This window comes from Pygocentrus nattereri, chromosome 19, assembly GCF_015220715.1.
Source record: "Pygocentrus nattereri isolate fPygNat1 chromosome 19, fPygNat1.pri, whole genome shotgun sequence".
Taxonomy (NCBI): domain Eukaryota; kingdom Metazoa; phylum Chordata; class Actinopteri; order Characiformes; family Serrasalmidae; genus Pygocentrus; species Pygocentrus nattereri.
In genome coordinates this window covers 1,800,306-1,822,075 of record NC_051229.1, presented here as the reverse complement: position 1 = coordinate 1,822,075, position 21,770 = coordinate 1,800,306, and the positions used below count along the sequence as shown (strand labels likewise).

General features: G+C 43.5%; 1 protein-coding gene and 4 non-coding genes across 5 annotated transcripts in view; 2 read left to right on the top strand and 3 right to left on the bottom strand.

Annotated features, from left to right (window-relative positions):
• Nucleotides 1–21,770, top strand: part of amer3 (APC membrane recruitment protein 3) — a 29,944-nt gene that overhangs the window by 6,377 nt on the left and 1,797 nt on the right. The window lies entirely within an intron of this gene.
• trnal-uaa lies at nt 955–1,038 on the bottom strand. The gene has a single exon. It is a non-coding gene; the product is annotated as a tRNA-Leu (tRNA).
• On the bottom strand, nt 2,747–2,829 carry trnal-uaa. The gene has a single exon. It is a non-coding gene; the product is annotated as a tRNA-Leu (tRNA).
• Nucleotides 4,184–4,266, top strand: trnal-uaa. The gene has a single exon. It is a non-coding gene; the product is annotated as a tRNA-Leu (tRNA).
• On the bottom strand, nt 10,280–10,362 carry trnal-uaa. The gene has a single exon. It is a non-coding gene; the product is annotated as a tRNA-Leu (tRNA).

The window sequence follows — 21,770 nt, the reverse complement described above, 5'->3', positions numbered from 1 at the left end:
AAGTCAGTAAGCAGTGATCTGTGGTTGGTGTGCATGTCATTGCTGTTCTTGGCAAAATGGGTGGTTCTTCTGACTATTGGCATTAATTTGGCTTACAAGACTGTAGGTGCTTCACGGTTGTTTATGGAGAGACATTCTGTCAGCAGAAAAAGGTACTATGCAGGTCCATTTTCATTTCATGTTCAAGGTACAAACAACATAAGTGTACCTTCAAAGTTACACCAACCACGTTTACATGCAGCCTAATAATCCGTTAATAATTTGACTAATAGCTCAATCGGAATAGAACGCGTCCATGTAAACATCTCAGAAGGAATAGTCTAGTCCAATTGAGGCCATTCAGAAAACAATTTCTATCTGATCGATTGAGGTGGGTAATCCAGTAAATAATCTGTTAAATAGGAGAATAATATCCGTGTAAACGCCTGTATCCGATTACGTTCCCTATCGGAAAGTTTCAGTCCGTTCTGCTTGTGCGTCGCGTCACAGTGAGAGTTTATACCGTTCAACACGGCGGAGCAGAAACTGGTCTGCAGAGGAGACGAAGTTCATGCTCTGATCTTTAAAAGACGGCGGTGGGACGGACGTCCAGCTTATGTGTTTCAGAGCACGACGTCTTCCTCTCGGCCTTCTTTAATAAGGACGTGTGAAGGACGTTTTCCTGAGTCTGACGTCATTTTAAAGCAGTTAAAAACACAAGCACTGCTCACTGCTGCTCATCTCACTCTGACTGGACAAAGTTACATGTTTGTACCTTGTATCTTATAACATAATCTTTAAAAATGAAAAGTTAAATAAAAAGCCTGGAGACAAGACAGGGTGAGTGGACTATATACAGCTAGAACATGTATTTCCAAAGATTATGATACAGTCATTTTCCCCAAGTAGAGTCATGTCCTTGAGAGGACCACCCCAACAACAGTTCAGTTCCTCTCCCTCTGAGAGAGCTGGATTTACCAGGAGTGGGGTTCGAACCCATGCCGGACATTTGTCCATTGGATCTTAAGTCCAATGCCTTAACCTCTCGGCCATCCTGGTTTTGGGTACTGGGGCTGAAATATGTGTTCCTAATGCAGTAACACTTTGCCTTCAGGACATCTTTGGTTCTTGGAATGCTGTCATAAAACTTGTGTAAAGTGTGTTGTGGGAAGTTCGGCCATTCTCCTTCTATGAAAAAGCCTCCAGTTTTTTTGTGATCTTAAGTTTGAGGCCTTGGAAGATGGTGGGACTTTATCCACTTTAATATCTGCAGAACTCTGTTGTGAATTTATTCCAAACTACTTATTAAACTACAGCCCAGTGATTACTAGGAGTGGGGTTAAGAACCCATGCAGACATTTGTCTGTTGGATCTTAAGTCCAACACTTTAACTTCTTGGCCATCCTGGTTTGTATTGGACCTCGTGGACTGTTGGCTTCCTTCAGAACGCAGAACCTTGTGATTAATAAGGTTATCTGGTGCTAAATTGCTGGTTTGTGTTTTCAAACTGGCCATAATAATGTAAACACCTCAATGTGTAATAGCAGTGAGGAGAGAGACACCCACTGGTTGAAATATGAATGGAAAAGTTTGTTACGCTCAGCGTGGCGTCTGTTTTGGAGTCATGCCCTTTAATAAAAGAGCTAATCAGCTTGCTCATTATGGCACAAGCAGGGAAGTCCCCCCGCCCCCCGCCCCATTGTTGTGGAGGTCTGTGCCAGAGCAGAAGCCAGCACAATCCGAATGTTTTGTATGTTACTGAGCCAAATGTTGCAAATTATTAGTGAGGTTTTTGTCAGAGATTTCAAATCTGTTTTTAAACAGTAATTTGACCCTCAGTTTAGAGTATTTTGAGAGAAAGAGTCTGGTCCTGTATTTCTGGGAATAACTGCCCAGTGGAGTTGCAAAGATGCCGACTTTCCTAATAAGGGATTTGTTAATAGTGACCTCAGTGCTTTTGAATGTTTGCACTAGGCATGCCAGTTTTAGGAGCTCTCAAAAGGTGTTGTTCTGGGACTTCTACTGAGAAGAAGAACAGCAATCCCAACATCATAGATGCCAGGATGTAGCAGGACTTGTGTTTGACCTTAAGTTCATTAGACACTAAAGGCCGGTTTATAGTCTAGGCGTCAAGCATCTAATAATATAAAGTATTAAATGCCTGATCCTTTGCCTTTAGAACCTTTTCAGTCTTGTAAATTGAGTTGCGTGATGTTGAACCATTCTTGAAGACTTCATATCTTTGAGAGATGATTGAGGTGGAAATGCTCTTTGTTCACTGCAGAACTTCCCATTGAGTATTCAGGGGTGTTGAGATGTGGTGAGGTCATGCACAGCTCTGGTAACGTATTAGACGGTAGCTGCTCATGTTTCAGTACATTTAGTTGATGGCTCTGATAAATACCTTTAGCCTTGAGCCGGAGGAGCTAAAGCAGTCCAGTCCTCAGACAGGCCATTAATATTGAGCGTGCTGGTGGAGTGCTGTAACAGACACTGGGGTAAGTGATGATGCTCTCAGGCCTCGGGGGAGAAGCTGTGTCCTTGTCTTTTGTCCTGATGCCAGTTTCTCTCTGTGCTGAAATGCTCACAGCTCACAAACAGAGCCTGTCAGATTGGACCAGCTGGGTCTGCAGTCTCCATTAAAACCACACTAATTAGCTAGTATGCCGCACTAGTACACCTAATAAAGAAGAACCATCTGATGTTTTATTCTCATAAACAAGCTGTCCATCTCATAAGATTTAAGTTTCCTTTAAAGCTGGCCCTTTACCAGGAGTGGGGTTCGAACCCACGTGGACATTTGTCCATTGGATCTTAAGTCCAACGCCTTAACCTCTCGGCCATCCTGGTACATGCTTGAAGTGTTGTAGTGTTCCTTAAGGGTTCTTTAGTAAATACTGACACGATATACAACCCACAACACTCAAAGAACCATTGGCATGTTTAAATAGTTCTTTGCATGGTGAAATGGTTCCTCAGGTTGATTTATATGGTTCTATATCGCACAAAAATTACTTATATTGTTACAAGCTTGACATTGTAACAACAGCAGAACCATTTTCGGTGCTATATAGAATCCTTTTCAAAAAGGTCCTATATAAAACCATACCCAACACACTCTGAAATCAATCTGAAGAACAATTTCACCATGCTGAAGGTTCTTTGAGTGTTCATGGTTCTAAGTAGAGCCATTGTCTTTACTAAAGAACCTTTGAGGAACCATATTTTTTTGAGAGTGTAGGTAATGAAAAAACAAACCATAATTCTTGGTAAACCATCAAAATGGTCAGCAGTCCAATTAAGACAGCTTTAAAAGAGGCACATGTGCACCAGGACGGCCAAGAGGTTAAGGCACTGGACTTAAGCTACAGTGGGCGAATGTTCATGTGGGTTAGAACTCAGCTGAACAACGAGTTTGTAGCACCAAAAGGGTTTCTGACATCAAGCTTGAGCAGTTACAACCAAACACATTGCCAGGACTGTCTATCATGACATCCACAGAACCCTTTTTGGGCTCTTCATTTACCAGGAGTGGGAATCGAGTCTACATGGATGTTTGCCTATTGGATCGCAAGTCCAACAGCTTATCCTCTCAACCTCTCTGGTCCATTACTGTAGCCTTCAAAGAAAAAGGCTGACCTACTGGACTTATTGTTCTTCAAGGGCTCTGTAGTAAAGACAGTGGTTCTATATATAACTGCGATCACTTTCAGAACCATTTGCGTACCTAAATGGTTCTTTACTTGAAATAGTTCTTCAGATTCATATAGCACCTTTTTGGTGCCATATAGAACCATATGTAACATGTTCTCCATCAATCTGAAGAACATTTCACAATGCAAAGACCCATGAAAATGGAACGCATGCAAATGGTTCTGTAAGTGTTTTTAGTTCTTGTAGTATTGTATGTGGTTCTATATAGAACCATTTTGAAAATGATTCTCTACAGCGCCAAAAGGGTTCATTGTTGTCATGATGTCAAGTTTACAACAATAGAAGAACTTTTTATACATCTGAAGAACCATGCACAGATCCATTTGAGCGTGCAAAGGTTCTTTAGGCTCATGGTTCTATACTGTCCTACCCACTGTCTTTAATAAAGAACCCTTGAAGAACCTTATTTTGAGTGTAGGTAATGAAAAAACAGACAGTAATGTTTATAAACCCTAAATATGTCCTTTTTCTTTAAACGTTGTGTTTGTGTACCAGGATGGCCGAGAGGTTAAGGCGTTGGACTTAAGATCCAATGGGCAAATGTCCGCGTGGGTTCGAACCCCACTCCTGGTAAATGGTGAGCTTTAATGGAACCTTGAAAGTCTCATGAAATGGACAGCTTTTTAAAGTAAATAAAACATCAGGTGGTTCTTCAATATTACGCATACTAGGAAACTCAGTTCTAGCTAGTGTGGCTTTAGTGCAGTACCTTGCATATACGCTATATTGCCAGAAGTTTTCAGTCACCCGTCCAAATCATTGAATCCAGGAGTTCCAGTCACTTCTGTGGCCACAGGTGTATAAAGCCGAGCCCCTAGGCCTGCAGACTGCTTCTACAGACATTAGTGAAAGAATGGGTCGCTCTCAGGAGCTCAGTGAATTCCAGCGTGGTGCCGTGATCGGACGCCACCTGTGCAGCAAGTCTGGTCAAGAAACTTCATGTGGCCTTCAGATCAGCTCAAGAACAGCGTAGAGAGCTTCATGGACTGGGTTTCCATGGTCGAGCAGCTGCATCCAAGCCTTACATCACCAAGCGCGATGCAAAGCGTGGAATGCAGTGGTGTAAAGCGCCGCCACTGGACTCTAGAGCAGTGGAGACGAGTTCTCTGGAGTGACCAGTCACGCTTCTCCGTCTGGGAATCCGATGGACAAGTCTGAGTTTGGCGGTTGCCAGGAGACGGTACTTGTCTGACTGCATTGTGCTGAGTGTAAAGTTTGGTGGAGGGGGGATCATGGTGTGGGGGTGTTTTTCAGGAGTTGGGCTCGGCCCCTTAGTTCCAGTGAAAGGAACTCTTAAAGCTTCAGCACCAAGAGATTCTGGACAATTTCACGCTCCCAACTTTGTGGGAACAGTTTGGGGACGGCCCCTTCCTGCTCCAACATGACTGCACACCAGTGCACAAAGCAGGTCCATAAAGACGTGGATGAGCCAGTTTGGTGTGGAAGAACTTGACTGGCCTGCACAGAGTCCTGACCTCAACCCCATAGAACACCTTTGGGATGAATTAGAGCGGAGACTGTGAGCCAGGCCTTCTCGTCCAACATCAGTGTCTGACCTCACAGATGCGCTTCTGGAAGAACGGTCAGAAATTCCCATAAACACTCCTAACCCTTGTGGAAAGCCTTCCCAGAAGAGTTGGAGCTGTTATAGCTGCAAAGGGTGGGCCGACATCATATTAAACGAATGGTTGCGAATGGTTGTTTGAGTGTGCACGGTTCTATATAGAACCCTTGTCTTTACTAAAGGAGAATGTGTTGTATACAGTTCTGTATAGAACCTTCAAAAAAATTCCCTGTAGCACCAAAAAGGGTTCTGTACAGAGCCCCACTGATGACATCCTGTATAAATAAAAATAATGCGTGGCCACACTTTATTTACGCGTGGGAATGAGATCCTAATGTGTGGCTGCGACTTAGTAAAGTGTGGGAATGAGATCCTAATGTGTGGCCACGATTTAAGCCATGATCTCATTCCCATGCCTTACTAAGTCATGGCCTCGACTTAATCATCTCATTCCCAAGCCTTACTAAGTCATGGCCTCGACTTAATCCTCTCATTCCCACGCCTTACTAAGTCATGGCCTCGACTTAATCATCTCATTCCCAAGCCTTACTAAGTCATGGCCTCGACTTAATCATCTCATTCCCACGCCTTACTAAGTCGTGGCCACGCATTGTTTTTATTTGTACAGGATGTCACAGCGGGGCTCCGTAGTTCTGCTGTTGTTCTGATGTCTGATGCTTGTTTTTGTGTTGTATAGAACATTATACAAGGTCTGAAGAACCATTTCACCATTCAGAGAACCATGGTTCTTTGAGTGTTCATGGTTCTGTGCAGAACTCTTGTGTTTACTGAAGAACCCCTGAAGAGCCGTCTTTTTTGAGATTGTAGGGTTGTTTGAGTGTTTTAATGTATTTGTGATTTATTTGTTGCATAATTTGTTGATTTAAAATAAACATTCTATGTTCATCCTGAACGAAACCCGTCGGACCGCACGTTCCTCGCTCGTTCCTCGCTCGTTCCTCGCTCGTTCTTCGCTGTGCTGGTGTGGACAGATGTTGACGTGCTGCGTCCTGCTGTGCTGAATCCGCAGACTCGTCCTGTAAGGAGCTGCAGTTTCGTGCTGGTGTCAGTCAGTTTCTCCGCAGCGTTCAGCACAGCTGCTTTAGGCTCCGTCGTAATCAGCTGATCTGGTGCCTCTGTCACTCAGCCTGGGTGGACTGGATCTATAATTAGGACGCCGGGAGGAGCGGAGTAGACTCACTGAGGGGCTATTATTAGCCCTCCCCTACACACACTGTACCACCGAGCACAGAGAGACACACTGTGCATCTGTTTTACTGCATGCAAACATTTTTCACTGCGTCTTAACATCCAAATATAATCGGTTATGGATCTGACGGTGGCGACTGTGTAGATGTTTTGAATCCTAGAACTGATTATAATAATCAGCGATAATTCTCTTCTATTTTCTATTTTCAAGTTTTAAAAAAAGTGAATAGTTCATCAAATCATATTTGTAATAATAATTATTGTTATTATCATAATAATAATTATATCATCATCAAATTGTGGTGAAGTAGTTTTCTTGTGGTGAAGATTTCTTGATGCACTGAATTGATTCAATATGAACTGTGAATCGATTCATATTGAATCAGAATCAAGCTTTATTGGCCAGCTTTGCTTACTCGCACAAGGAATTGACAGGAGCTCACAGAGCGCAGAATCGGACAGACGTTCACATGTGAAGAATAAAATAAAATAAAATATAACATTCCTACCATCATTCACTCAGACACACACACACAAACGCGCACACACACACACACACGGTCATACCTGTAATCCTTACATTGTGCAAAGTATGGGTCTAAAGTTAAAGTGCTGAGTGCAGCAGTGGTTAAAGGTTGTATAGTGGCAAAAAAAAGGGATCAGTGAGGTAACAGTCAGATAAGTGGGGTAAAAGTCAGATAAGTGTGGTAATAAGGCAGATAAGTGAGGTAAAGATCAGATAAGTGGGGTAAAAGTCAGATAAGTGGGGTAATAAGGCAGATAAGTGAGGTAAAGGTCAGATAAGTGGGGTTATAAGGCAGGTAAGTGTGGTAATAAGGCAGACAAGTGAGGTAACAGTCAGATAAGTGGGGTAATAAGGCAGGTAAGTGGGGTAATAAAGCAGGTAAGTGAGGTAGCAGATAAGTAGGGTAATAAGGCAGATAAGTGGGGTAATAAGGCAGACAAGTGGGGTAATAAGGCTGATAAGTGGGGTAATAAGGCAGGTAAGTGGGGTAATAAGGCAGGTAAGTGGGGTAATAAGGCAGGTAAGTGAGGTGCTAGAAGCAACGCTGGTCTGAGACAGTAGTTTCAGAGGATGGACTGTCTAAACTGAAATGTGAGACGTCATAAATAACCCAATAATTTCTTAAAGAATCATATTCATTCTTATAGACCACAATTAAACTGATTCATACTTAAATTGTAACATTTCAGGATTAATCATTTCTTAGAGAATCGCAATTAAACTGATTCATATTGATGTGTGAGGTTTCATCATGAACTGAATCATTTTCCAAAGAATCAAATGAAACTGATTCATATTGAACATTTGAGATTTTAAGATGAACTGATTCATTTCCTAAAGAATCGTAATCATACTGATTTGTACTGAAAAGTCAGCTTTCATGATGAATTGAATCATTTCTTAGGGAACTGCAATTAAACATGTTCATACCGGTAGGCAAGATTTCATAATAATCGGAAAAAAAAAATCTCAAAGAATCACAATTGAACTGATTCATACTTAAATTGTAACATTTCAGGACGAATCATTTCTTAGAGAATCACAATTCAACTATTTTATATTTAAAATGTGATGACCTGAATCATTTCCTAAAGAATCGTAATTAGATTGTCTCAGGGTCAGATGGTAAGCCCTCGTACATACAGACGATGTGTGAATACGTCTCTTTAAACGGGTCTGTAGAGCTCAGTGGTGATGATTCCTCTCAGAGGAGAACGTTAGGAAACTGATGACAGAGATTTAGAGGTTTTGAATATCAAGGGTTCTTTTCAACATCTCAAGATCTGCTCCTTACAGCTCTCTGTCTGGTAACCATAGCAACAGGATATCTCAGGGAAAGCTGACGGCGTCACCGCTGTGCGCCGGACAAGAGCCATCTCAGCCTCTTAATTACCGCAGACACCACAGACAGTAATTAACTGCTCTGAACAGATAGTTTTGGTTCTTAACCCTGATTGGCTGAGCCATCCAGGCTGATTGCTTTTATGCATACAATCTCATAAACACTCCAATCTTAAAATAATCATTTTATTATTAGTTATTATTGTAATAAACCATATTATATGTAACTGAAAGATGTTCACTCTTAAATGAGATGGTTCTTTAAGGGTTCTTTAGGGAAGACAGTGGTTCTATATAGAACCATGAGTACTTAAGGAACCATGTGCATGCTTAAATGATTCTTTGAATGATGTAATGGTTTTTCAGATTGATGGAGAATGTATTGGTTCTATATAGAACCAAAAAGGGTTCTTTTACTGTTACAAGCTTGACATTGGAGCAATAGCAGAACCCTTTTTTGTTGCTATATGGAACCATTATCTATATTTCTATTTGCTTTCAGTGGTTCTTTGAGTAACCGTGGTTCTATGGAGTCTGTAGCACAACCCACACCTCTAAATGTTCCTCCGCATGTCGGGTGCAGTTACACGTTTCCACCAGAGAGGTCTCCAAATAGCTCTCTTTAATAATTCAGATTTAGGGCAGTGAAAATGGAAGCTGAAATGAAGGTTAAGTAGAATTCTCATGAATAATTCAGCGCGTCCGTCTGGTGCTGGTGACTCTGAAGAAGCCCTTCAAACAAACCACACATGACAGTTTTGTTTCTCATGCTTTGTATGGATGAGTTTCATTTTTCTGATGGTGATATTTGCTTTGACGCCTCCACAGCTGATTTCTGTCTCGAGTTTCAGAGCTTACATTTAGGAAATAACGCTATTACTATACACTGTATTTCCAAAAGTATTCGCTCGTCTGGCTTCACACACATATGAATTTGAGTGACATCCCATTCTTAATCCATAGGGTTTAATATGATGTCGGCCCACCCTTTGCAGCTATAACAGCTTCAACTCTTCTGGGAAGGCTTTCCACGAGGGTTAGGAGTGTTTATGGGAATTTTTGACCGTTTGTGAGGTCAGACACTGATGTTGGACGAGAAGGCTTGGCTCACAGTCTCCGCTATAATTCATCCCAAAGGTGTTCTATGGGGTTGAGGTGTGCAGGCCAGTCAAGTTCTTCCACACCAAACTGGCTCATCCGTGTCTTTATGGACCTGCTTTGTGCACTGGTGGGCAGTCATGTTGGAACAGAAAGGTGCCGTCCCCAAACTGTTCCCACAAAGTTGGGAGTGTGAAATTGTCCAAAATCTCTTGGTGCTGAAGCTTTAAGAGTTCCTTTCACTGGAACTAAGGGGCCGAGCCCAACTCCTGAAAAACACCCCCACACCATGATCCCCCCTCCACCAAACTTTACACTCGGCACAATGCAGTCAGACAAGTACCGTCTCCTGGCAACCGCCAAACCCAGACTCTCCATTGGATTGCCAGACGGAAAAGCGCGATTGGTCACTCCAGAGAACACGTCTCCACTGCTCTAGAGTCCAGTGGCGGCGCTTTACACCACTGCATTCCACGCTTTGCATTGCGCTTGGTGATGTAAGGCTTGGATGCAGCTGCTCGGCCATGGAAACCCATTCCATGAAGCTCTCTACGCTTGAGCTGATCTGAAGGCCACATGAAGTTTCTTGACCAGACTTGTTGCACAGGTGGTGTCCGATCACGGTACCACGCTGGAATTCACTGAGCTCCTGAGAGCGACCCATTCTTTCACTAATGTCTGTAGAAGCAGTCTGCAGGCCTAGGGGCTCGGCTTTATACACCTGTGGCCATGGAAGTGACTGGAACACCTGAATTCAATGATTTGGATGGGGGAGTGAATACTTTTGGCAAATATAGCGTATTTTATTATCGTCTTTTAAACGACATTAAAATTTGGCGTGACTTTCTTACCAGGAGTGGGGATCGAACCCACGTGGGCATTTGCCCATTGGATCTTAAGTCCAACGCCTTAACCTCTCGGCCATCCTGGTTGCATATAGGCTTAATGGAAACACCTAACAACATATCGTCAGTGTCCAAAGGAAAACATATTCCTCCAAATTAGTAAGTTTACTGAAGATGGCAGAAATAATATTAAAGTCTAACTTTGAACTATAATATTTTCATAATTGTTCCGACTGTCCTCTGATCCAATAAGACCCTTAGGCTGTATGGGAGCTTTGCACACTCAGAAGTAAGTGAAGGTGGTGTTGGGAGTCTTGCCCAAGGACTCTTATTGGTATAGTGTAGGGGGCTTGTCCAAGCAGGGGATTGAACCCCAGTCTACAGTGTAGTAGGTGAAGGTGGTGTTGGGAGTCTTGCAAAAGGACTCTAATTGGTATAGTGTAGGGGGCTTGTCCAAGCAGGAGATTGAACCCCAGTCTACAGTGTAGTAGGTGAAGGTGGTGTTGGGAGTCTTGCCCAAGGACTCTTATTGGTATAGTGTAGGGGGCTTGTCCAAGCAGGAGATTGAACCCCAGTCTACAGTGTAGTAGGTGAAGGTGGTGTTGGGAGTCTTACCCAAGGACTCTGATTGGTATAGTGTAGGGGGCTTGTCCAAGCAGGGGATTGAACCCCAGTCTACAGTGTAGTAGGTGAAGGTGGTGTTGGGAGTCTTACCCAAGGACTCTGATTGGTATAGTGTAGGGGGCTTGTCCAAGCAGGGGATTGAATGAACCCCAGTCTACAGTGTAGTAGGTGAAGGTGGTGTTGGGAGTCTTGCTCAATGACTCTTATTGGTATAGTGTAGGGGGCTTGTCCAAGCAGGAGATTGAACCCCAGTCTACAGTGTAGTAGGTGAAGTTGGTGCTGGGAGTCTTGCTCAATGACTCTTATTGGTATAGTGTAGGGGGCTTGTCCAAGCAGGGGATTGAACCCCAGTCTACAGTGTAGTAGGTGAAGGTGGTGTTGGGAGTCTTGCCCAAGGACTCTTATTGGTATAGTGTAGGGGGCTTGTCCAAGCAGGAGATTGAACCCCAGTCTACAGTGTAGTAGGTGAAGGTGGTGCTGGGAGTCTTGCCCAAGGACTCTTATTGGTATAGTGTAGGGGGCTTGTCCAAGCAGGAGATTGAACCCCAGTCTACAGCATAGAAGGCAGAGGTGTTACCCACTACACTACACTGTCAAAAATACAAAGAAGAAAGTTGTTTTGCAAAAATATTAAGAGTGTATTTATTTTCGCTTGCTGAGTAGTTTCGTACGCTGTTTCGCGGACTCAGGGATGAGATAACACAGCCAGTTCATGAGGAGCCTGGCCACTTCCTATTTCCCCTGTTATATCAAAAACAGGACTGCTGAACGGCAGAGGCGCTCGTGAGCGAGTCCTCAATGAATGGGAGTGAATGGATCTCAACGGCTAAAAACAAGAAGTTAAAATAGTTTCTAATCACTGAGCCAGAACTTTCCTTTAATTTTAGAAAGCAGAAGGATGCCTGAGTGTTTCCTTTATTCTACAGCAAACAGACACTAACATGCTACTGTGTGCTGATTGGTTGGCGAGCGGAGCAGCTCATTGGCTGTTTGCGCTCACAGACGTCATGAGCGTAGCATTCATCAAAGCATTCATTTTGGACTCGCTCAGGAGCGCCCTGTAGCGTTTGAGAAACCCGGAAGACATTGCAGAGCGGGAATTCTCTCTACAAGTCTCGGAGGAGAGATGGACTGACAAATGAGGTTTATGGCCTGGCGCTGTTTCGGGGGAAAATGACTGCAGTTTTGTTTCTCCGGCTTTGTGTGGATGGAGATGGAAGGGTCTTATCGCTGGGTTCTTTGTTGGTGGTGACAGTAATTCAAGGGTGCGTCACTGTGTCAGCGACGCTGAGGCAGACAGCGCAGGCCTGCCAGCTGCCTCGGCTTTCATAGCAAGCCAAGAAAGCTGCTGTTAAGCCTTAGTGTCAGTGAATAAGTGCTCCCAGCGCTCACGGCCTGGTGTAGGCCCTTCCATGCTGCCCTAAGGGCTGGCAGTACATTAAACAGCAGCTGGTGTTGTAGCTGTATGAGTGGCGTTTAACTGGCCGGAGTAATGAGCCGCTTCCATGAATAAACGTGGACGAGAAAGAGCCGTGCTTCTCTTCTCAGTCAGGATTACTGTCTCTGTTAACCTTCATATCTTCTGCCAGTTCCTGCAGACAGAATAAAGCAGAGTCAGCATCAGAAACGGTTAGTTGACGGAAGGTGGTAACCATGGCGACGGTGTTTGTGGCTCATATTCATTTGTCTGCTCAGATTTCAAAGCATCATTTAAATGCAAAAGAAGACTCGGGACTTTTTTTGGCTTCGTAACTGTCTGTGGGTGTTTCTGTTCAGCTTTGTTGCAGAAGCAGAGAGGTTCGTGGAAGGTTCTGGAAGGTTCTGGAAGGTTCGTGGTAGGTTTGTGGAAGGTTCGAGGAAAGTTCGTGGAAGGTTCTGGAAGGTTCGTGAAAGGTTCTGGAAGGTTCTGAAAGGTTCGTGGAAGGTTCATGGAAGGTTTGTGGAAGGTTCTGAAAGGTTCGTGGAAGGTTCATGGAACGCTCGTGGAAGGTTCTGGAAGGTTCTGATAGGTTTGTGGAAGATCCGTGGAAGGTTTGTGGGAGGTTCTGAAAGATTCGTGGAAGGTTCTGGAAGGTTCTGGAGGGTTCGTGGAGGGTTTGTACAAGGTTCGTGGAAGGTTCTGGAAGGTTCGTGGAAAGTTCGTGAAAGGTTCATGGAAGGTTCGTGGAAGGTTCTTGGAAGGTTCTGGAAGGTTCGTTGAAGGTTTGTGGAAGGTTCTGGAAGGTTTGTGGAAGGTTCGTGGAAGGTTCTGGGAGGTTCTGAAAGGTTTGTGGACGGTTTATGGAAGGTTTGTGGAACATTCGTGGAAGGTTCTGGAAGGTTCTGAAAGGTTTGTGGACGGTTTGTGGAAGGTTCTGGAAGGTTCTTGAAGGTACTGATAGGTTTGTGGAAGATTCGTGGAAGGTTTGTGGGAGGTTCTGAAAGATTTGTGGAAGGTTTGTGGAAGGTTTGTGGAAGGTTCATGGAAGGTCCTGGAAGGTTCGTGGAAGGTTCTGGAAGGTTTGTGGAAAGTTCGTGAAAGGTTCATGGAAGGTTTGTGGAAAGTTTTGGAAGGTTCTGGAAAGTTCTGAAAGGTTTGTGGAAGGTTCATGGAAGGTTCTGAAAGGTTTATGGAAGGTTTGTGGAAGGTTCATGGAAGGTTCTGGAAGGTTTGTGGAAGGTTCGTGGAAGGTTCTGGAAGGTTCTGAAAGGTTTGTGGAAGGTTCGTGGAAGGTTCTTGCACATCCTGCTTTCTTATCTAATTTCTCTGTTCATTTTTAAAATTAAAGTAGAAAAAAAAAAACAGTAAAGGTTAATTTAGCTGAAGCAGCTTCGTGTGTGTTTATCCTCAACTACACGTTCATCCACCAGCTCTTCAGGAGAAGAGCTTGTATATACGACACCACATCACCAACTACAGATGGAGGAATCAGTTAGCGTTACTGCTACTGAGAGCTGATTGGTTAGCGTTACTGCTACTGAGAGCTGATTGGTTAGCGTTACTGCTACTGAGAGCTGATTGGTTAGAGTTACTGCTACTGAGAGCTGATTGGTTAGTGTTACTGCTACTGAGAGCTGATTGGTTAGTGTTACTGCTACCGAGAGCTGATTGGTTAGTGTTACTGCTACTGAGAGCTGATTGGTTAGCGTTACTGCTACTGAGAGCTGATTGGTTAGTGTCACTGCTACTGAGAGCTGATTGGTTAGTGTTACTGCTACTGAGAGCTGATTGGTTAGAGTTACTGCTACTGAGAGCTGATTGGTTAGCGTTACTGCTACTGAGAGCTGATTGGTTAGAGTTACTGCTACTGAGAGCTGATTGGTTAGAGTTACTGCTACTGAGGGCTGATTGGTTAGCGTTACTGTTACTGAGAGCTGATTGGTAGTGTCACTGCTACTGAGAGCTGATTGGTTAACGTTACTGCTACTGAGAGCTGATTGGTTAGAGTTACTGCTACTGAGAGCTGATTGGTTAGAGTTACTGCTACTGAGAGCTGAGTGGTTAGTGTCACTGCTACTGAGAGCTGATTGGTTAACGTTACTGCTAGTGAGAGCTGATTGGTTAGTGTTACTGCTACTGAGAGCTGATTGGTTAGAGTTACTGCTACTGAGAGCTGAGTGGTTAGTGTCACTGCTACTGAGAGCTGATTGGTTAACGTTACTGCTACTGAGAGCTGATTGGTTAGTGTTACTGCTACTGAGAGCTGATTGGTTAGTGTTACTGCTACTGAGAGCTGATTGGTTAGTGTCACTGCTACTGAGAGCTGATTGGTTAACGTTACTGCTACTGAGAGCTGATTGGTTAGAGTTACTGCTACTGAGAGCTGAGTGGTTAGCGTTACTGCTACTGAGAGCTGATTGGTTAGAGTTACTGCTACTGAGAGCTGAGTGGTTAGCGTTACTGCTACTGAGAGCTGATTGGTTAGTGTTACTGCTACTGAGAGCTGATTGGTTAGAGTTACTGCTACTGAGAGCTGATTGGTTAGTGTCACTGCTACTGAGAGCTGACTGGTTAACGTTACTGTTACTGAGAGCTGATTGGTTAGTGTTACTGCTACTGAGAGCTGATTGGTTAACGTTACTGCTAGTGAGAGCTGATTGGTTAGTGTTACTGCTACTGAGAGCTGATTGGTTAGAGTTACTGCTACTGAGAGCTGAGTGGTTAGTGTCACTGCTACTGAGAGCTGATTGGTTAACGTTACTGCTACTGAGAGCTGATTGGTTAGTGTTACTGCTACTGAGAGCTGATTGGTTAGTGTTACTGCTACTGAGAGCTGATTGGTTAGTGTCACTGCTACTGAGAGCTGATTGGTTAACGTTACTGCTACTGAGAGCTGATTGGTTAGAGTTACTGCTACTGAGAGCTGATTGGTTAGAGTTACTGCTACTGAGAGCTGAGTGGTTAGCGTTACTGCTACTGAGAGCTGATTGGTTAGTGTTACTGCTACTGAGAGCTGATTGGTTAGCGTTACTGCTACTGAGAGCTGATTGGTTAGAGTTACTGCTACTGAGAGCTGAGTGGTTAGCGTTACTGCTACTGAGAGCTGATTGGTTAGTGTTACTGCTACTGAGAGCTGATTGGTTAGAGTTACTGCTACTGAGAGCTGATTGGTTAGTGTCACTGCTACTGAGAGCTGACTGGTTAACGTTACTGTTACTGAGAGCTGATTGGTTAGCGTTACTGCTACTGAGAGCTGATTGGTTAGTGTTACTGCTACTGAGAGCTGATTGGTTAGTGTCACTGATACTGAGAGCTGATTGGTTAGAGTCACTGCTACTGAGAGCTGATTTGTAAGCGGTACTGCTACTGAGAGCTGATTGGTTAGCGTTACTGCTACTGAGAGCTGAGTGGTTAGCGTTACTGCTACTGAGAGCTGATTGGTTAGTGTTACTGCTACTGAGAGCTGATTGGTTAGTGTTACTGCTACTGAGAGCTGATTGGTTAGTGTTACTGCTACTGAGAGCTGATTGGTTAGTGTTACTGCTACTGAGAGCTGATTGGTTAGAGTTACTGCTACTGAGAGCTGAATGGTTAGTGTTACTGCTACTGAGAGCTGATTGGTTAGCGTTACTGCTACTGAGAGCTGATTGGTTAGCGTTACTGCTACTGAGAGCTGATTGGTTAGTGTTACTGCTACTGAGAGCTGATTGGTTAGCGTTACTGCTACTGAGAGCTGATTGGTTAGCGTTACTGCTACTGAGAGCTGATTGGTTAGTGTTACTGCTACTGAGAGCTGATTGGTTAGAGTTACTGCTACTGAGAGCTGAATGGTTAGTGTTACTGCTACTGAGAGCTGATTGGTTAGTGTCACTGATACTGAGAGCTGATTTGTAAGCGGTACTGCTACTGAGAGCTGATTGGTTAGTGTCACTGCTACTGAGAGCTGATTGGTTAACGTTACTGCTACTGAGAGCTGATTGGTTAGTGTTACTGCTACTGAGAGCTGATTGGTTAGAGTTACTGCTACTGAGAGCTGAGTGGTTAGTGTCACTGCTACTGAGAGCTGATTGGTTAACGTTACTGCTACTGAGAGCTGATTGGTTAGCGTTACTGCTACTGAGAGCTGATTGGTTAGTGTTACTGCTACTGAGAGCTGATTGGTTAGTGTTACTGCTACTGAGAGCTGATTGGTTAGTGTTACTGCTACTGAGAGCTGATTGGTTAGAATTACTGCTACTGAGAGCTGATTGGTTAGAGTTACTGCTACTGAGAGCTGATTGGTTAGCGTTACTGCTACTGAGTGCTGATTGGTTAGCGTTACTGCTACTGAGAGCTGATTGGTTAGTGTTACTGCTACTGAGAGCTGATTGGTCAGTGTTACTGCTACTGAGAGCTGATTGGTTAGTGTTACTGCTACTGAGAGCTGATTGGTTAGTGTTACTGCTACTGAGAGCTGATTGGTTAGTGTTACTGCTACTGAGAGCTGATTGGTTAGAGTTACTGCTACTGAGAGCTGAATGGTTAGTGTTACTGCTACTGAGAGCTGATTGGTTAGTGTTACTGCTACTGAGAGCTGATTGGTTAGTGTTACTGCTACTGAGAGCTGATTGGTTAGTGTTACTGCTACTGAGAGCTGGTTGGTTAGTGTTACTGCTACTGAGAGCTGATTGGTTAGTGTTACTACTACTGATAGCTGATTGGTTAGTGTTACTGCTACTGAGAGCTGATTGGTTAGTGTTACTGCTACTGAGAGCTGATTGGTTAGTGTTACTGCTACTGAGGGCTGATTGATTGGAAATTGACTAACTGAACATTTATAAACAAATCAACTTTCTTCACAAATATTTACCCGTGTGAGATTATTTTACTCAAAATAAACCTAATTTGTCTTTTTAAACTGACAGAGAGGAAATGAACTCTTTTATGAAATCGAGTTGTTCTCTGAAAATAAACAGAACCGAGGTTCTCCTCGGAGAGGAAACGGTGCAGAGCTCTAAGATCAGATGGATCATTGTGTGAAGTGATGTCACGGCCACAGGGGGACCATCAGCGCTCAATGGTCATTTTATCCTGCCTCTCCACAGCTGTGTGATTCCACATCTGGAAAATATGACACTTCCTCTCTAAACAGGCCCGGCAGCTCCGTCCCGCCAGAAGCACATTCACCACTGTTTACCTGCTTTATTTAACCTGGGTGTTTGTGTAATCTGTGGCTTTTCCATAATTTACTGTTCACTGAATGAAAGTGATATACGGAATTTTCAAACGTGCAAAACTTTGGGCACCCCTGGTCAAATCCCACGTTTCTTAGTGTAAATACTAAGTAACACTGACGTGGTGGTGGTGTGTTAGTGTGTGTTGCGCTGGTCTGAGTGGATCAGACACAGCAGTGCTGCTGAAGTTTTTAAACACCTCAGTGTCACTGCTGGACTGAGAATAGTCCACTAACATCCAGCCAACAGCGTCCCATGGGCAGCGTCCTGTGGGCAGTGTCCTGTGGGCAGCGTCCTGTGGGCAGCGTCCTGTGGGCAGCGTCCTGTGACCCCTGATGAAGGACTAGATGATGACCAACACAAACTGTGCAGCAGCAGATGAGCTGTCGTCTCTGACTTTACATCTACAAGGTGGACCGACAAGGTAGGAGTGTCTAATAGAGTGGACAGTGAGTGGACACAGTGTTTAAAAACTCCAGCAGCACTGCTGTGTCTGATCCACTCGCACCAGCGCAACACACACCAACACACCACCACCACGTCAGTGTTACTGCAGTGCTGAGAATGACCACCACCTTTGTTGAAGGGTTTTCAAACCTTGTGTACAGCTGTAAATGTAAAGCACTAAATTCTGCTCCATTTACACATGAAATAAATATATATCACCAACATAATTACTGCAGTGTAGCTGCAGGTTTTAATTCAAAACTCTTGGTTCCACCTCTTTTGTCAGCTTGTCTCAGTCAGTTACCTGCAGCCGTGCCGGCTCGTTGTGAATGAGACCGGACACCCCTGAATCACAGAGCTGAGGTCAGCACTGCGTCTTGCAGTGTCATCTTTCTGCCACTGTGGGTCAGTGTTTATGTTTCCAGGCTCTAAGCAGTGAAACATCAGGCATGTTCATCTTTTGCTCCACTGTCTCGGGGCACTCAGCTATACCTTACCAAATTAAAGCCTTTGTTTACATCACTGCTGCCCAAAGCGTGACCCGTGAGGACCTTCAATTTGGCCCTCCCGAAAGTTACCCTAACCCTCCCCACCGGACCGCCACCCCAAATGACATAACCAACATGTTTTATACTGTACATTACTTATTAAATGACCACTTTCCTTTAAAAACGTATGTTTTTTATTTTCAGTAACAAAATATGCAGTCGTGTTATAAAGCCATCCTGTCACTCTTAAACAGGACGGTGCTTTGGTAAAGAAAATGGTTCTATATAGAACCATGGACACTCGGACAACTCTTGGCACACTTAAAGGGCTCTTATGCTGAAATGGTTCTCCAGATTAATGGAGAACGTGTTGTATCAGGTTCTATATAGAAGGTTTTTTTCAAAAAGAGTTCTATATAGCCCCAGGAAGGGTTCTTGGACTGCGATGATGTCAAGCATGCTACAGTGGAAGGACCCTTTAGGTGCTGTATAGAACCATATGCAACACATTCTCTATCAATCTGAAGAACCATTGGAGTAGGGTGGTTATTTGGGGGTGGGGGGGGGGGGTGGGGGGGGGGGGTTTGGAGGGGGGGGGGGTTGGGGGGGGTCACATGGTCACATGGTCAAGCTTTTTCTTCTTTCTTAACGGTTTTCTAGCCAGTTACCACCTATTTTATTAGTCAAATGAGTCTTTTTTTACGTTTTAATGACCCCATTATTTTAAATACAAGGCATCAAACAATGTGCTTATATGATTTTCACAGAAAAGCAGGGCATCAGTTCTTCTTTTGGAAAAGCTCTTTCTTTCTTTCTTCCTTCCACATTTTAGCTGGGGCAGTCGTGGGCTGGAGGTCAGGGAACCAGCCCTGTGACCGGAAGGTTGCTGGTTTGATTCCCTGAACCGACAGCACCTCACTGAGGTGTCCTTGAGCAAGACACCTAACCCCCAACTGCTCCCCGGGCACTGCGGATTGGGCTGCCCACTGTTCAAGTGTGCTCACTGCCCCCTCTAGTGTGTGTGTGCTCACTAGTGTGTATGTGGTGTTTCACTGCACGGATGGGTTAAATGCGGAGGTGAACTTTCCGTCTGTTTTACCATAACGGACAGCATAACATCATAATGACTTTACTTCCAGAGACCCCACCCCCCAGAATATTGTTATTGAGACATTCAGGGGGTCCAACCGGTTAAGTTCTGGACCCCGTAGGACCCCCTGTGTTTCAAAACTTTGTATTTAAGCTTACTAAGGGTTTTTTGAGTGTTCATGGGATTCATGAAGATCCATGTTTGTTGTGTGTGTACATTCATTATTTATATATTGTTTTGTTTCTATGGCCCTCTTTTTAGCCCTGTGACCCCAGATCCCATATATATATATATATATATATATATATATATACAGTACTGTGCAAAGGTTTTAGGCGTCTAAGTGAATGTTTAACCAGTTGACCTCAGCAGTGAGTTTATCACAATATACATTAGAATAAAGTCGTATTCATAATTCAGATAAACAGAAAAACAATAAACAGTAACAAGAATTTCTCGGGTCCATATTTTTCCTGGACACCTTCACAGCCGCCACAGAGACTCGTTAATATCATCAATTACATCATGAGCTCAATTTACTGAGCACTGATTGGTCAAACCAGGAGCTGCTTTATAACTACATATAATACTGGACTTCCTCGAGGAGGAGAGGCTTGGAGATGGGGAAACACACACACACCAACATCCAGAACATCACTGTTTATTTATATATATATATATATATATTCATTATTAATTAATATTCTATACATTTTGTTTATTCAAATATTAACACTTTTCTCAGCAAATAAACAAATAAAATAAATAAAACTACACAAATAAATTGATTTTGAAAATGTGTCTAGGGTGCCTAAGACTTTCGCACAGTACTGTGTATATATATATATATATATATAATGTGTGTGTGTGTGTGTGTGTGTGTGTGTGTGTGTGTGTGTGTGTGTATATATGGGGTCACTGGGCTTAAAAGAGGGCCATAGAGATCTGTCTACAGTGCCTACATGTGTTATTGAGCTCATATTGTGTGTACTGATTTTTCAGTGTTCAGTTGCTGTTGTATGTGATGTGAAGCTGCCGTGTGATGCTTTTAGAGAAGAGTATAATGAGTCAGTGTGTTTCTGGGTTCCCTCTGAGCACAGAGGGTGGTGTAATAGAGCAGATGTGCTGTGCTGAGAGGGTGTAGCAGGTTTAGAGTCGGGGGGACGCTGGACTGTCCTGTTTCCCAGGCGGAGGGAATAAAGCCTCGCACTGTTTATTCTGGATTCAGCTCTGTGGCTTTGCTGAGGAGAGAGAAGTGCAGGATTCAGAGACAGAGCGGACAGAAAGCTACACATATATCTGTGCAGTCGAAGGCCTTTCCTTTATTTCCTTCATTTATTTTACAACCCTATTTCCAAAAAAGTTGGGACGCTGTGCAAAATATAAATAAGTAAAAACAGAATGCAATGATATGCAAATCATTTAAACCCTGTATTTCATTGAAAATAGTACAAAGATAACAAATGCTGAAACGGAGAAATTATATTGTTTTTTGAAAAATATATGGCCATTTCGAATTTTATGCCAACAACAAGTTAAAACTCTAAATCGCAAAAAAGAACCCAAATATAAACAGGATCCAGAAACGCTGCCACCTTCTCTGGGCCCGAGCTCATTTAAAATGGACTGAGGGGAAGTGGACAAGCGTCCCGTGGTCTGATGAATCAACATTAGAAATTCTTTATGGAAATCATGGACACTGTGTCCTCCGGGCTGAAGACCAAAAAAACATGTTGAAGGTATGAATTTCAGAATGAGCGCATATTTACAAAAAATCGATAAAGTTGACAAGATATGATTGCTTGTCGCAGCTTTTCTGGAGCTGACTTTGTGTCATGACCATGGAAATGTGAAATATGAAATAACACACATTAGACTTGTGCAGTGACCAAAAAAGTCACAATCAAATCCAAACTATCTTCTTTTCTTCAGATGATGCTGACAGTATCGGCGCTCTCTTCACTGGCTCATTTGTGATGAGGGTGCTTTAATATTTCAGCTGTACAAGCAGCTGTTTCTTAACACCAGGGGGCACAACCCAAATGTCAAGACGAGTCATTTTGTCCTTTCAAGAAAAATCAAACCCCGTTTTATGTCTATTTATTGAAGCAATGTTTTTGGCATCTTGTGTCTAAATATATTCCAGTATGTGCTAATGTCTTAGTGTAGACCAACTCATATAATAAAAATGAAAACGCAGACTCACTGTGAT